A 15723-nucleotide genomic window follows, 5' to 3' on the forward strand; every position below is an offset into this window, starting at 1 on the left:
AAAAGCTTCTATAGCTATGTAAAAAGGAAAAGATTAACAAAGACAAATGTGGGTCCATTACTAGCGGAGTCAGGAGAATTTATAATGGGGAATAAGAAAATGACAAAGAAACTAAACAAATACTTTGTGTCTATCTTCACAGAGGAAATACTAAAAACCTCCTAGAAATAATGGAGAATCAAGGGACTAGTGAGAAGAGAAACTGCAAGATGTTAATATTAGTTAAAAAAAGTACTAAAGAAATTAATGGGACTTAAGGTAGATAAAATCCCCTGGACCTGATGATCTGCATCCCAGAGTGTTGAAAGAGATGGCTGTTGAAATAGTAGATGCATTGGTGGTCATTTTTCAAGATTCTATAGACTCTGGAATCTGCAGATTGGAAGGTGGCAATTGTAACCATATTATTTAAGAAAGGAGGGAGAGAAAACAGAAAACTACAGACCTGTAAGCCTAACATCAGTCATAGGGAAAATGCTAGGATCAATTCTCTGGATTTAGAAGAATGAGAGGTGATCTCATTCAAACATACAAAATTCTTACAGGACTCGACAGGATAGATGCAGGAAGGATGTTTCCCCTGGCTGGGGAGTCTAGAACCAGTGGACACAGTCTCAGAATAAGGGGCAGGCCATTTAGGACTGAGATGAGGAGGAATTTCTTCACTCAGAGGGTGGTGAATCTTTGGAATTCTCTGCCCCAGAGGGCTTTGGAGGCTCAGTCGTTGAGTATGTTCAAGACTGAGATCGATAGATTTCTACATATTAAAAACATCAAGGGATATGGGGATAATGCAGGAGAACAGTGTTGAAGTAGAAGATCAGCCATGATCTTACTGAATGGCATAGCAGGCTGGAAGGGTCAAATGGCCTACTCCTGCTCCTGTTTCTTATGTTCTTCTGTTCTTATGACAGAAAATGTGCCAGAGTGTGTATGTATTGTGATGATATCGCAGTTGTGGGCACTACAAAAGAACCTGATGACAGGAATTTACGCATCCTGATGGTAAGAGCCAAGAAAGAAGGCCTTGTATTTAACAGTAAGAAATGTGCCATAAATACGAGACACATTAAGTTCTTTGGCTCCATTTATTCAGACACAGGCATTAGACCAGATCCCAGCAAGACAGAGGGTATCCAGTCCACGCCAAGCCAACAAGACAAAGAAGACTTGCAAATATGTCTCGATCTCTCTCTTCAATTTCTTAGCTCCTTACATTTCAAATTTCTCTCGAAGTCTTCGATTCTGTGGGAACTCCTCAGAAAGGAAACACCATTTCTTTGGCATAAGGACCACCAGCATGCACTCAATTTGCTGAAGCAATCATTATCAATGGATGCATGTTTGCAGTACTGCAATCACAACAAGGATACCATTCTTGAAGTAGATGCCTCAGAAAGGACTGGGAGCATGCTTATTGCAGGACGGACGTCCAATAACTTTCAGTTCAAAAGGCTTATTCCCCACACAGGCCAACTATTCCAACATCGAAAGGGAAACACTAGCACTGATGTTTGGAATCACAAGGTTTCACACTTATCTCTTCAGGAAACACTTTGTAGTCAAAACAGATCATAAACCATTAGCATCATCTGCAGAAGCCACTCACAAGCATGCCTCATGGCCGCAAAGGCTGTTAATAAAAGTGCAAGGATATGACTGCGAGGACATATACAAACCAGGGAATCTCATGGCGACCTCTAACGCTTTAAGCAGATTACCTAATCCCAAAAAGTGCAAAGCTGTTCCATTAGACCTCCAGGTTGGCATTGAGCTGGAGGATGTATACCAGATTGATTTGATGCATTTCAGGCAGAAGAAATGTGAAGAATTACGGGAAGAAACCTCAGAAGACCCGGACTTGAAGATGCTATGGTAACTCATTATTAAAAGCTGATTTGAAAACAGACAAGAAGTTCCTGCAGAACTCAAAACTTTATGGCCATATCGGGATGATTTGTTTCTAGTGTCATCTTCAAAGGAGGCAGGTAATAATTTTGCAGACGCTTCGCCCTGACACCCTCTCACAGTTACATATCAGCCATATGGGGGTCGAGAAGTCTAGAACACTTGCGCACGAGACCGTCTACAGGCCAGTTATGAACAATGACATTGAACAAAGGATAAGGTCATGTGATGCCTGCCAGCAGCACCAACCATGCCAGCATAAAGAGCCACCCTGTCCTCACGACACCCTGTCACATCCTTGGTCAAGAATAGCCACCGATCTTTTCACAATCAAAGGCAGCGATTATTTGTTAATCACCAATTACTACTCAAAATTTCCGGTAATATATCAATTAAGGGACAGTTTGAGTGCATCAGTTGCTAATACCATCAGTGCAATTTTCAGTTTGTTCGATCTCCTAGAGGAGATAGTATCAGACAATGGTCCACAATATGTTGCCAAGCCATTCCAAGACATGTGCAGGAGGTGGGGTGTAAACCATATCACTTCTTCACTGCATTACCCTAGATCAAATGGCTTAGCAGACAGAATGGTATGCACAGTCAAATCATTGATTATAAAATGTCATGAGACAAAGCAGGATCTACAAGGAGCCATGTTACATGTTATGACCGACCGCTCCAGTCAATGCCCCCAAGCAAAACATACTATTCTGATTGTGATGGGAGAAATGCACTGTTAATGCAATCCCGTCCCTCCACAGATTGCCTAACATATCATTTTACACTTTCCAAATTAAAGGAAGACCCCGCAAAATTGTACCACTATTAACCCCCAATTGAGGCTAACCAAACCAGGTGTCTTTAAATCAACAAATTAACTCTTTAATTAGAAAAACTAAATTCTTAAACACTACTAAGCTATGAACAACATTTAAAATAGAAACAGTTAGAGTCCTTGCAGATTTACACTCCTGTTGGACGTGGAACAGTCCAAGGTTGCTTGAAGTCCTCACAACCGTCCGATGGGGAAAGAAAAGGTTCTTCAACAGTAGAACAGTCCATAGTCTAATTCAGAAGACAAAATTGTTGCTCCTTCTCCAGCGATGAATTTCAACAATTAACAACTTGCAAGCACTTTTTAATGAATCAATTTTGCTTTAGAATTTTTGACGGATAAAAGATTGTCACAGTCTAACTTCCTTTCCTTCAGTTTAAATTATCAGAGATCTATGTTTTGACTTGATCTTTTAGAATTTTGAGAGATAATAATAAATAAACAGACTAAATACCCTTCCTTCAGTTTAAATGGTCTGAGAGCACTCCTTTCAGGTGCTAACACACAGCTGTCTATCTGTTTCTCAGTTAGAACATTCTGTTTCCATTATAAGCCAGTTCAAAATCAAATTGTAACAAAGTATCTCTCGAGCTCTGGTCCTGAATGGCTGTATCCCGAGCAACGAGAATGCACGCTTTAAATCACAGTCTCCGAGTGACTGTATCCCTGGCAACAAGAATGCATTCTTTGACTCAGGCTTTGGAGCTTGATGCCTTAAAGCAGTACTGTTCCTTTGTTCCAATACTGTCTGTTAGTATGCAAAAAATGTTTTTCCGGCCAGGGGCCTGGCAATTCCTTGTGATAGGCCATCTTTTCTTCTCAGCAACAATTTGAAGTTTAATGTCCGTGTGCCTCATTCTTGGCAGGCGGGGGCCTGCATGAGAGCTATTCAACCTGAAAGCATATTCATGAAACCTTGAACTTTACCAAGTGCTTGATGTAACCTTGAAAACTGATTGTAATTTTTAGTTCTGAATTAAACCCAACTAAGACTGTGACTTTGCATGATTCAGATTCTGTCAACTATATAAAGTACTGTAAAGTATTATGACCATTGCTATAATGGTGATCGTTGTAGTGTTACTGATGTAGTTAAATAAGCTCATTGTGAGCTGTAAATTGAGCATTGTATTATGTCCTTGAGGTCTTCCAAGTATGGCAAGAATGAGTAGCAAATATTTGCAGTACTGCTTTATGCTCATGTTAACCATTGGCTGTGACAGTCTGCTTGAGAGATGTTTTATGTAAAATAACTCCCAAGCCAAAGGTCATCGAGTGTGAAAGCCTGAACATATATGGCACATCCCAATTTAATTGTTCTTATGTGTTGTTTGTTTCAATTCCTTCTGCAGACCTTAAATAAACATCATATTTCACATGGTTAGATATACACAAGATATTGCATTCAAGGATACCTTCTATTGCTTGCCATAGAATATTTTGGAACAGTTTGACGATAGACAAGATCCCAAAGTTCAATCATTTGTATTGTTTGAGATCAATATAAATTGAGAATGTTGTGATCACACTCAGAGCTACCACCAGGTAAAGTTCAACATCCATCAGTTGAGGGGGGAAAACGGTAGGTGTTGATCATCAAAAGGTTTCATTGAATTTTATTTATTACCTGAAACCATGAGATTTTATAGGATCTTGCGTTAATATTAAATATTCCCAAGGCCTCCCACCAAACTGCATAGCACTGTGTCCAAATGAATTTTAGTAGGACTTTTCTTCCAGTAGGGCAGGACATACCCAGGTATAGTGATGGAGACAGCTGAGATAGTGGTTCTTATACATCACTTTGTGAGCATGATATGTCACGCAATTACTTGGCTAGTCTGTGGGACATTTCCCCCAATCTGAGCACTGTCATGATTGTATGTGTGGGCTTGTGTATTAAAGAATATATGGTACTTTGAAGGAAATTGAAAATAGCTTTGTGCTTTGGGGAAAACATCTGACCTGGGGGTAAAGGTCAATTAACTTTGTAGCCACAGTGAGAGCAGTAAGCAAGAACTCCACAAAAGTCTTTAATAAAACACTTGTTCAATCTGTTAAAGTTACAGCTGTGATTTCAAGTATGATTCATTTTAGTCTGACATTGGCAATGAGGTAAATTCAGAAATATTTAGGATTGTGTCATGGCATTTGCTGGAGCTGATATGTCTGCAATCCAGAGAATTGAGCCGTTTGAGCCGACGGGTGATGCCAGCACAGTCTGTGTGAAACTGAAAGCGTGGCTGGAGGAGTTCAAATCGTATGCTGACAGTCACGGTTTGTTATTGGACGGGGTGACAGAGGTGCAGAAAGCACAGTGATGGGCCTTATTATGTTCGATGCACGTGTGTCGGTGAAGGGGACTTTCAAGATGTTGCCTGACACGGGAGAACGTGCCGTGAAAGCTTTGAAGGACCATTATGTGGTGATGCCAAGTGCCACATTCCAAAGGCATATTTTCCATCAAATGAGACAGGAAGAGGGGGAAACAGTAGCCCAATTTGTGAATCAGTTGAGGCAGGCATTGGATGGATGCAATTATTGCTGAAAATAGAGACTCAATACTCAATACTCAAGTTCTGTACTACCAAACAACTGGATGCAATTATGTTGTTATGGATTTGAATAACTAGATCACAGATCAGGTTGTCCAACATTGCAAGTTGGATAAGTTGAGACTCAGGCTGCTGGAAAGAAGAAGTGACTTAACGTTGGATGACACTTTGAAGATAGCAGCTGAACTGGAAGCAATGGATGGATAAGTTCCGTCATCGACACGACAAAATCTGAGGTTAATTGAATGGCACAACGGAACTTAGGTACACATAAATGTAAACAGCAAATGTCTGAGAGAGTGTGTTTCAGATGTGGCAACTTGGGGCACTATAGAAGAGATGATTATTGTCCTGCCAAGGGAAAGATATATAGAAATTGTCAGGTCAGAGACCATTTTGCCAAGAAGTGCAGAAGCAAAGCTGAACGGAGTGGGAAGCCTGGCAAGCCATGTAAAGGAAAAAGAGATGGAAGTAGTACAACTTTGAGACAAGTTGAAGAAGATACAATGAGTGAGGACATGAATAGCAATTGTGGATACATGTTTTCTGTCAATGGAAGCAACCAAGAGAAAGTTCCAGTGATTGTTGGGGGTGTTGAAGTGAACATTATTGTAGATTCAGGCAGTGATAGTAAAGTCATCAGCAGAGCACTGTGGGAGGAACAGAAGACAAAGAGAATCAAGAGCACATCGTGAAAATGTGTCAAAAAGCTTTATCCTTACACATCTAAAACCTCACTTCAAACTGTTGGATGCTTCTCAACAAGTGTAATCTCTGACCGATGTGGAGAAGAGATATTCTCAGATGGAGAAAGAGCCCCTAGGATTGGTGTGGGCATGTGAAAGATTCCATACATACTTGTTTGGCATCGAGTTTGAATTAATGACAAGCCATTACAGATGATTTATTCTCCCAGATCCAAACCATGTGCCAGAATCGAAAGATGGGTTTTGAGATTCCAGCAATACAAGTGCAAGGTGGTTCACATTGCTGGAAAGATGAACATTGCTGACTCGCTGTCACGACTACTGAGGGAGGATCAAACACACAGATCTTCACTAGAGAAGGAAGCTGAATCATTCATGCGGTTTGTGGCAGTTCATGCTACACCAAGAGCAATTGCAACTAGTAATTAGGAGAATGAAGAGGGGACATGAAAAAACACCAGCGAGCAAGATAAAGGAAAATCCTAAGGCATTTTATAAGTATACTAAGGGCAAGAGGATAACCAGGGAAAGAGTAGGGCCCATTAGGGACCAAACTGGAAATCTGTGTGTGGAGCCCGAGGATATAGGTGAGGTTTTAAATGATCACTTTTCATCTGTGTTCACTATGGAGAAGGACGATGTAGGTGTAGAGATCAGGGAGGGGGATTGTGATATACTTGAACATATTAGTATTGAAAGGGAGGAAGTATTAGCTGTTTTAGCGGGTTTAAAAGTGGTTAACTCCCCAGGCCCAGATGAGATGTATCCCAGGCTGTTATGTGAGGCAAGGGAGGAGATAGCAGGGGCTCTGACACAAATTTTCAAATCCTCTCTGGCCACAGGAGAGGTACCAGAGGATTGGAGGACAGCGAATGTGGTACCATTATTCAAGAAGGGTAGCAGGGATTTTTTTTGTATTCATTCAGACCAGCATTTATTGCCTATCCCTAACTGCCCTTGAGAAGGTGGTAGTGAGCTGCCTTCTTGAACCGCTGCAGTCCATTTGGGGTAGGTAGACCCACAGTGCTGTTAGGAAGGGAGTTCCAGGATTTTGACCCAGCGACAGTGAAGGAACGACGATATAGTTCCAAGTCAGGATGGTATGTGGCTTGCAGGGGAACTTGCAGGTGGTGGTGTTCCCATGTATTTGCTGCTTTTGTCCTTCTAGTTGGTAGAGGTCGCGGGTTTGGAATGTGCTGTCTAAAGGAGCCTTGGTGTGTTGCTGCAGTGCATCTTGTAGATGGTACACACTGCTGCCACTGTGCATCGGTGGTGGAGGGAGTGAATGTTTGTAGATGGGATGCCAATCAAGCGGGCTGCTTTGTTCTGGATGATGTCGAGCTTCTTGAGTGTTGTTGGAACTGCACCCATCCAGGCAAGTGGAAAGTATTCCATCACACTCCTGACTTATGCCTTGTAGATGGTGGACAGGCTTTGGGGAGTCAGGAGGTGAGTTACTCGCCTCAGGATTCCTAGCCTCTGAACTGCTCTTGTAGCCACGGTATTTATATGGCTACTCCAGTTTAGTTTCTGGTCAATGGTAGCCCCTAGGATGTTGATAGGGGGCATTCAGCGATGGTAATGCCGTTGAATGTCAAGGGGAGATTGTTAGATTCTCTCTTGTTGGAGATGGTCATTGCCTGGCACTTGTGTGGCGCGAATGTTACTTGCCACTTATCAGCCCAAGCCTGGATATTGTCCAGGTCTTGCTGCATTTCTACACAGACTGCTTCAGTATCCGAGGAGTCACGAATGGTGCTGAACATTGTGCAATCATCAGCGAACATCCCCACTTCTGACCTTATGATTGAAGGAAGGTCATTGATGAAGCAGCTGAAGATGGTTGGGCCTAGGACACCACCCTGAGGAACTCCTGCACTGATGTCCTTGAGCTCAGATGATTGACCTCCAACAACCACAACCTTACCTAGGTATGACTCCAGCCAGTGGAGGGTTTTCCCCCTGATTCCCTTTGACCTCAGTTTTGCTAGAGCTCCCTGATGCCATACTCGGTCAAATGCTGCCTTGATGTCAAGGGCAGTCACTCTCACCTCACCTCTTGAGTTCAGCTCTTTTGTCCATGTTTGAACCAAGGCTGTAATGAGGTTAGGATCTGAGTGGCCCTGGCGGAACTCAAACTGAGCGTCACTGAGCAGGTTACTGCTAAGCATGTGCCGCTTAACAGCACTGTTGATGACACCTTCCATCACTTTACTGATGATTGAGAGTAGGCTGATGGGGCGGTAATTGGCCGGGTTGGACTTGTCCTGCTTTTTGTGTACAGGACATACCTGGGCAATTTTCCACATTGCAGGGTAGATGCCAGTGCTGTAGCTGTACTGGAACAGCTTGGCTAGGGGCGCGGCAAGTTCTGGAGCACAGGTCTTCAGTACTATTGCCGAGATATTGTCAGGGCCCATAGCTTTTGCAGTATCCAGTGCCTTCAGTCATTTCTTGATATCACGCGGAGTGAATCGAATTGGCTGATGTCTGGCATCTGTGATGCTGGGGACTTCAGGAGGAGGCCGAGATGGATCATCAACTCGGCACTTCTGGCTGAAGATTGTTGCAAATGCTTCAGCCTTATCTTTTGCACTGATGTGCTGGGCTCCCCCATCATTGAGGATGGGGATATTTGTGCAGCCACCTACTCCAGTTAGTTGTTTAATTGTCCACCACCATTCACGGCTGGATGTGGCAGGACTGCAGAGCTTAGATCTGATCCTTTGGTTATGGGATCGCTTAGCTCTGTCTATTGCATGCTGCTTACGCAGTTTGGCATGCAGATTGTCCTGTGTTGTAGCTTCACCAGGTTGACACCTCATTTTGAGGTATGCTTGGTGCTGCTCCTGGCATGCCCTCTTGAACTCTTCATTGAACCAGGGTTGGTCTCCTGGCTTGATGGTAATGGTAGAGTGGGGGATATGCCGGACCATGAGGTTACAGATTGTGGTTGAGTACAATTCTGCTGCTGCTGATGGCCCACAGCGCCTCATGGATGCCCAGTTTTGCATTGCTAGATCTGTTCGAAATCTATCCTATTTAGTACGATGGTAGTGCCACACAACACGATGGAGGGTATCCTCAATGTGAAGGCGGGTAATTAACCAGGTAATTACAGGACGGTGAATCTAACACCAGTGTTTGGGAAACTATTGGAAAAGTTTGTGAGGGACAGGATTAATCTCCACTTGGAGAGGCCGGGATTAATCAGGTATAGTCAGCATGGCTTTGTCAGGAGGAGATTGTGTCTAACTAACTTGATTGGATTTTTCTAGGCAGTGACTAGATGTGTAGATGAGGGTAAAGTAGTTGATGTATTCTACATGGACTTCAGTAAGGCTTTTGATAAGATCCCACATGGGAGATTGGTTAAGAAGGTAAGAGCCCGTGGGATTCAGGGCAATTAGGCAAATTGGATCCAAAATTGGCTTAGTGGCAGGAGGCAGAGGGTGATGGTCGAGGGTTGTTTTTGCAAGTGGAAGCCAGTGGTGTACCACAGGGATCGGTGCTGGGACCCTTGCTGTTTGTAGTGTACATTAATGATTTAGATGTAAATATAGGAGGTATGATCAGTAAGTTCGCAGATGACACGAGAATTGGTGGTGTCGTAAATAGTGAGGAGAAAGCCTTAAGTTACAGGACGATATAGATGGGCTGATAAGATGGGCAGAGCAGTGGCAAATGGAATTTAATCCTGAGAAGTGTGAGGTGATGCATTTTGGGAGGACTAACAAGGCAAAGGAATATACAATGGACCCTAGGAAGTACAGAGGGTCAGAGGGACCTTGGTGTACTTGTTCATAGATCACTGAAGGCAGCAGCACAGGTAGATAAGGTGGTTATGAAAGCATATGGGCAACTCGCTTTTATTAGCTAAGGCATAGAATATAAGAGCAGGGCGGTTATGATGGAGCTGTAGAAAACACTAGTTAAGCCACAGCTGGAATATTGTGTACAGTTCTGGCCACCACACTATAGGAAGGATGTGATTGCGCTGGAGAGGGTGAAGAGGAGATTCACCAGGATGTAGCCTAGGCTGGAGCATTTCATCTATGTTGCGAGACTGCAAAGGCTAGGGTTGTTTTCCTTAAAGCAGAGAAGGCTGAGGGGTGGACATGATTGAGGTATACAAAATTATGAGGGGCATTGATAGGTTAGATAGGAAGAAATGTTTTCCCTTAGCAGAGGGGTCAATAACCAGGGGGCATAGATTTAAGGTAAGAGGCAGGAGATTTAGAGGGGATTTGAGGAAAAAAAAATTTACCCAGAGGGTGGTTGGAAAGAGGAACACACTGCCTGAAGATGTGGTTGAGGCAGGAACCCTCACAACATTTAAGAAGTATTTAGATGAGCACTTGAAATGCCCCAGCATACAAGGCTACGGGCCAAGTGCGGGAAAATGGGATTAGAATAGTTAGGTGCTTGATGGCCAGCACAGACATGATGGGCTGAAGGGCCTGTTTCTGTGCTGTATAACTCTATGACTCTAGAAAGATTGGAAGATAGTCAGACAAAGATCCAGAATTGAATGACATCAGACAGAGAATCCAAGCTGGAAATTGGGAAAATTGCCCATTCAGAGCATACACTGTTATATGAGATGAACTGTGCACAGTTGGGAAGTGTATATTCTCAGAGGTAACAGACTTATAATGCCACTAAAGCTTAGGCCTAGACTAGTGATGCTAGTTCATGAGGGTCACTTGAGAGTGGTTGGTACTAAGCAAAACTTACAAACCAAAGTATGGTGGTCAGGAATGGAGAAAGATGTGGAGCAGTTTGTCAATACATGTCATGGATTTCAACTTGTCAGTAGACCCAATCCACCAGAACCGGTACACAGAACATTGTTGCCTGCTGGAACATGGGAGGATGTAGCAGTTGACCTCTTAGGTCCATTTCCATCAGGAGAGTCCATACTAGTGGTGATTGACTATTGCAGCTGTTATTATGAGTATGTGGTAATGAAGTCAACAGCGGCAGAGAAAACAGTGTTTGCATTGACTGAAATATTTGCAAGACATGGTCTACCAGTCACATTGTATTCAGACAATGAACCACAATTCATTTCACAGACCTTTGCAGATTATATGCAAATCACAGGTATTCACCATCACAGAGTAACAACTAAGTGGTCACAGGCAAATGGGGAAGTGGAAAGACACAACCAATCCTTAGAGAAATGGATGAGGATTGCTCAGGCTGAGGGTAAAGACTGGAAGGAGATGTTGTTGTTATATGTGGCCATGTATAAAGCAACTACACACATGACAATGGGAAAGAACCCAGCTGAGTTGGTATTTGGGTGCAAAATATGCACCAAGATACCAGAGTTGAGGGACATTAGAGTTGATCAGGAGGTTTGAGACTATGATGCTGAAAAAAATGATGCTGCAAAGTTTTATGCAGACCACAGAAGGACAGCTAGACAATCTGATGTGATGCCAGGTGATGAAGTATTGCTGAGACAGGAGAGTCCGAGTACAATGGATACACCATATTATCACAAGCCATACACTGTTATTGCCAAGAAGGGAAACAGTATGACTGTGCAGTTGCCAGAAGGAGTACCGTATGACAGAAATTCTTCATTTGTTAAAAAGTATCATGGTGATAAAGACACAACAGATGAACCAGATATAGGAGCTGAGGCGAAGCTGACATCTAGCAATTCAGATGTCCAAGCCAGTGATGCTGTTGGAAGGCAGAGAGCTTGCTATCCAGAGGGAGAAACATCAGTTCCAGAGGGGTCAACGACATTTCCTAATTCAGATGTGGTGACCAGAGTTTCTGAGACAACAGGAAAACCACAGCGCGAGAGGAGACCACCAAAACGATATGAAGATTATATGTCGTGATTATGTTCAAAAATCATGGACATATTTTGGTCTGATAAGGGAAGAATATCATGATTGTATGTATGGGCTTGAGTATTAGCGAATATATGGTACTTGGGAGGGAAACTGAAAGTAGCTTTGTGCTTTGGGGAAAAGATTTGACCTGGGGGTTATTGGAAGGTCAAATAGCTTTGTAGCCACAGTGAGAGCAGTAAGTAAGAACTCTACAGAAGTCTTTAACAAAACGCTTGTTAAATCTTTGCTAAAGTTACAGCTGTGATTTCAAGTGTGATTCATTTCAGCCTGAGATGTGACAGACATCAGTCCCCAGGTATCAGTGATGAAGAAGTACTCGGCGGGGTAAACTAGGCTGAGATTTTCTGGAGCTCTCCAATTTTCCAATGCAACTATGGAGATTCTACTTCAGAGAGTGAGGGCACACAAGGACATTCTGTTGCCCTTTTATACAAAGGCTTACATTCCCAGACCAACTCTGTGCAGGCATGGAAGACATTGCGTAGTTGTCAATGGTGTCAGTCTGACCCCCAACACATGCCTTAAATGTTGAAAGAAATTTAATGACCAAATATCTAAGGTCAAGATACGAATTATTTCTTGCCATGAGTCCTTTCCTGCATCATATCCTTCAACATCATTTATAACCCATACCACTCCAAGCACTCTCACCTCCCCTCTGCACCTGCTTATACTCAAATGAGCAACAGGAACTAAGCCTTCTCGCCTACTTGCAGCTGAACCATCAGCAGCTGCTGTTGCCCTAGTAATAAGGAAATGGCACATGCAACCTATTACTGTCACATGGATGCACCTGGAAAGCTGTACACCCTTTTCTTGTCCTTCCCACGTATCACCTTCCTGTCGCTTTCCTCCTCATTCTGCCCACTGTTTATCCAATGTCACACGTCAGTTTGTCTCACAGCAAATCTCAAGCCTCATATGGACCCATTCATCAATAAGCTTCCCTTCTCTCTGAAGGACAAGTTGGCATGCAAAGCCAAGGAGCCAGCAGATATAGGCAGAGGACCTGCTCGCATCCAAGTCCTGACTTTGATGGACTGGGAAGCCTTGGATATTCAGGGGACACAGACTTCTCTGAGCACTGGCGATGGAGAGGTGAGAGGAGCAAATCAGCAGGGTCTGTGGTTGGTTCTCTTCTCTTCTATTTATGCTTGATGTGCATCCCTTTTTGGAAACTGCCCAAATTGTGGTTGCCTCATTAGTCCCACGTGTATGAGGCTCCCTAACCTAACATTGCTTGCTATTCATTCATCCTTTTTTCTGCTTCCAAGTCCCTCTGCAGAATTAGGCCCTTTAGAAGAAGACAAGCTGAGCTAGCATCATATGCCTGCACCGTATCCCCTCAGACTTCAGCACACACCAGCCCAGAGATGAGTACCCTACCTGAAAGAGATGGTGAGTTAAAAAGGGCCTACACAGGGTGAAGTTCACTTTATAAGTGATTGCAGTTAGGACAAATGGGCGACAGAGGTGGCCAGAGGACGAGCCTGGATCCAAGCACCGCTGAAGAGGACAAGGATAGAAACCTCAATACCCAGCCTTTAAGCAAATTGCACCAGCAAATGGGTAGATGCATTGGATAACCTGCCAAGGAGCTGCCATATCATGGCGCTTGCTGCTCACAGGGAAGGTGTCCTGATGACAACATGCATGCAGTCAATTTACTCCCTGCACTTGGCGGAAGCCTGCAATGAGTGTGCCCAGTCATGCTGGCTCTTGTTGTGCATGGCGAAGTTAATGAAATGGCCAGCCCTTCCAAAAGTGGCATCTGTAACCTGCTTGATGCAGGTGTGCAGGGCTGACTGACCATAGCACCTGCTGCAGCCTGAAGCGATCCAGTAGCGAAAAAATTTAGAGCTGTCATGACCTTGACAGTCACAGGTAAGACATGGCCACCTGTAAGTGTGGGCCAGGGTCTTGCTGCAGCCGGTGGGGTAGTGACAGCCTTGCGACTGAATGAGAGCATCCAAACACATCATGCACTAGTGAAATTTTGTTTTATTATATGGTTTCTGTATACCACATTACTTGGATATTGGTGCTTTCGTTGACCCCATCCTTGGCATCCTTATAGCAGCCTCCCGTCCGCCTTGCCCTCTGATCTGTTGCTCATGTTCCTCTTCCTCCTCCCATCACCCAGATAGGAGCTTCCAAAACAATTCCAACGCCCAAGAGGGCGCATTGTTTCAAAACAATCAGGAACACAAGAAAAACATTCTCTCCTAAGTTTACAGCTTTGTAACAATCAGTGCTTACTTACACATCTTTTCAATGATGTAGTGAACTTCAGAGAATCCCCTTCAAAACAAAACTTTACTTACTGTACCACCTACTTTCCTGAGAGGGTATTTCACTGAGCAACTGCTCCAATTTTTCCAGTGAAAATTGCAAAAGCACTCAGTGGTCAAAATAGAAGTGGAATCGATAGATCAACGTGCCAAATACTGCAGCACATTTTCACTAAATGCCCCATTAACATCAGGCAAAGGCAGTGAAAATCAATCCCTTTGTGTTTAAATTCATGTACAGTTTGCATGCAATACCATCTACACATGACAACATCTGTAATCCATTACTGGCAAATGCTGAATGTGAAGTTGGAATGATTTTGTTTAGGGACTTCTAAATGCTGCAGGTTATGTCTGAGTATGTCAGTCAGATCAAAATGAAATAGTGAGAAAACATGTTTCCTTTATCTCCAGTTTTGCTTGAGGTTAGTTAATCTTGTAGTTCTGTGATCACTGTTGAAGTAATCTGCTGATGACTACGTTATCTATGCCTTTCATTGTTTTAAATGCTGATCACATCCTTTCTCAATTTTCTTTTATCCCAGTTCAATTCTATGACCTTTTTGGGGGTTCTTTGAAACTAAGAGTTCCAAGAAGTTTTTCTTCTCTCTACTCTCTCCTGTGTATCAATGTCCTTTTCAAGGGGAGCTCAAAAAAATGTCCAAAATATTCCAAATGCAATAAACATTCTGAAATTAATATTTGTCAGTTCCGAAGAAGGGTCACTGACCCGAAACGTTAACTCTGCTTCTCTTTCCACAGATGCTGCCAGACCTGCTGAGTGAATCCAGCATTTCTTGTTTTTGTTTCTGAAATTAATATCTTCTTTGTTCTGGATTTAGAGCACTCAGGAATAAAGCAATTATGGTAATATTCAGATAAAAATCTCTGACAACTATATCAGATAGAACTTCTTCCATTACATCAAAAGTAGATCGAGCAATAAAATACTGGCTAATGCGAGAAATCCATTAACAGTGGACTCTTTTAAAAGAGAATTGGGTATGTTTGCTATTTGGGAAGTGAGGGATTGGAGTTTGAAGAAAATTAAAATCACAGTGATAGACATATCAGCCATGGCTTGGTAACAGTACGCTTCCCTCTTGGCCAGAAGGTTGGAGGTTCTAGACTCACTCCAGAGATCAGCACACAAAATCAAAGCTGGCACTCCAAAAGAGTACTAAGACTGTGTTGCACTGTTGTCTTTTGGATTCGATGTTAAACTGAGGTCCTGTTTGCCCTCTCAAATTGTTGCAAAATCTTGTGGCACTATTTCAAAGAAGAACTGGAGAGTGTGCCCCGGCCAATATTTATCCCTCAACCAATATCACTAAAACAGATTATCTGGTTATTATCACACTGCTGTTTGGGGGACTTACTGAGCTGGATTTTATGGGCCCCCCCGAGGTGGGGTTGGAGGCAGTGGGGGCATAGAATCGCGACGGGGGCAGGTGGGCGGAAAGCCCGTCGTCACCCCGTCAGCAAGCGATTTTCCTTGGGGCAGGATAGGCCAATGGCGGCCTTCCCGCCCAGAGGCCAAATTGAGGC

Source organism: Heterodontus francisci, chromosome 3 (assembly GCF_036365525.1).
Source record: "Heterodontus francisci isolate sHetFra1 chromosome 3, sHetFra1.hap1, whole genome shotgun sequence".
In the NCBI taxonomy this organism is placed as follows: Eukaryota; Metazoa; Chordata; class Chondrichthyes; order Heterodontiformes; family Heterodontidae; genus Heterodontus; species Heterodontus francisci.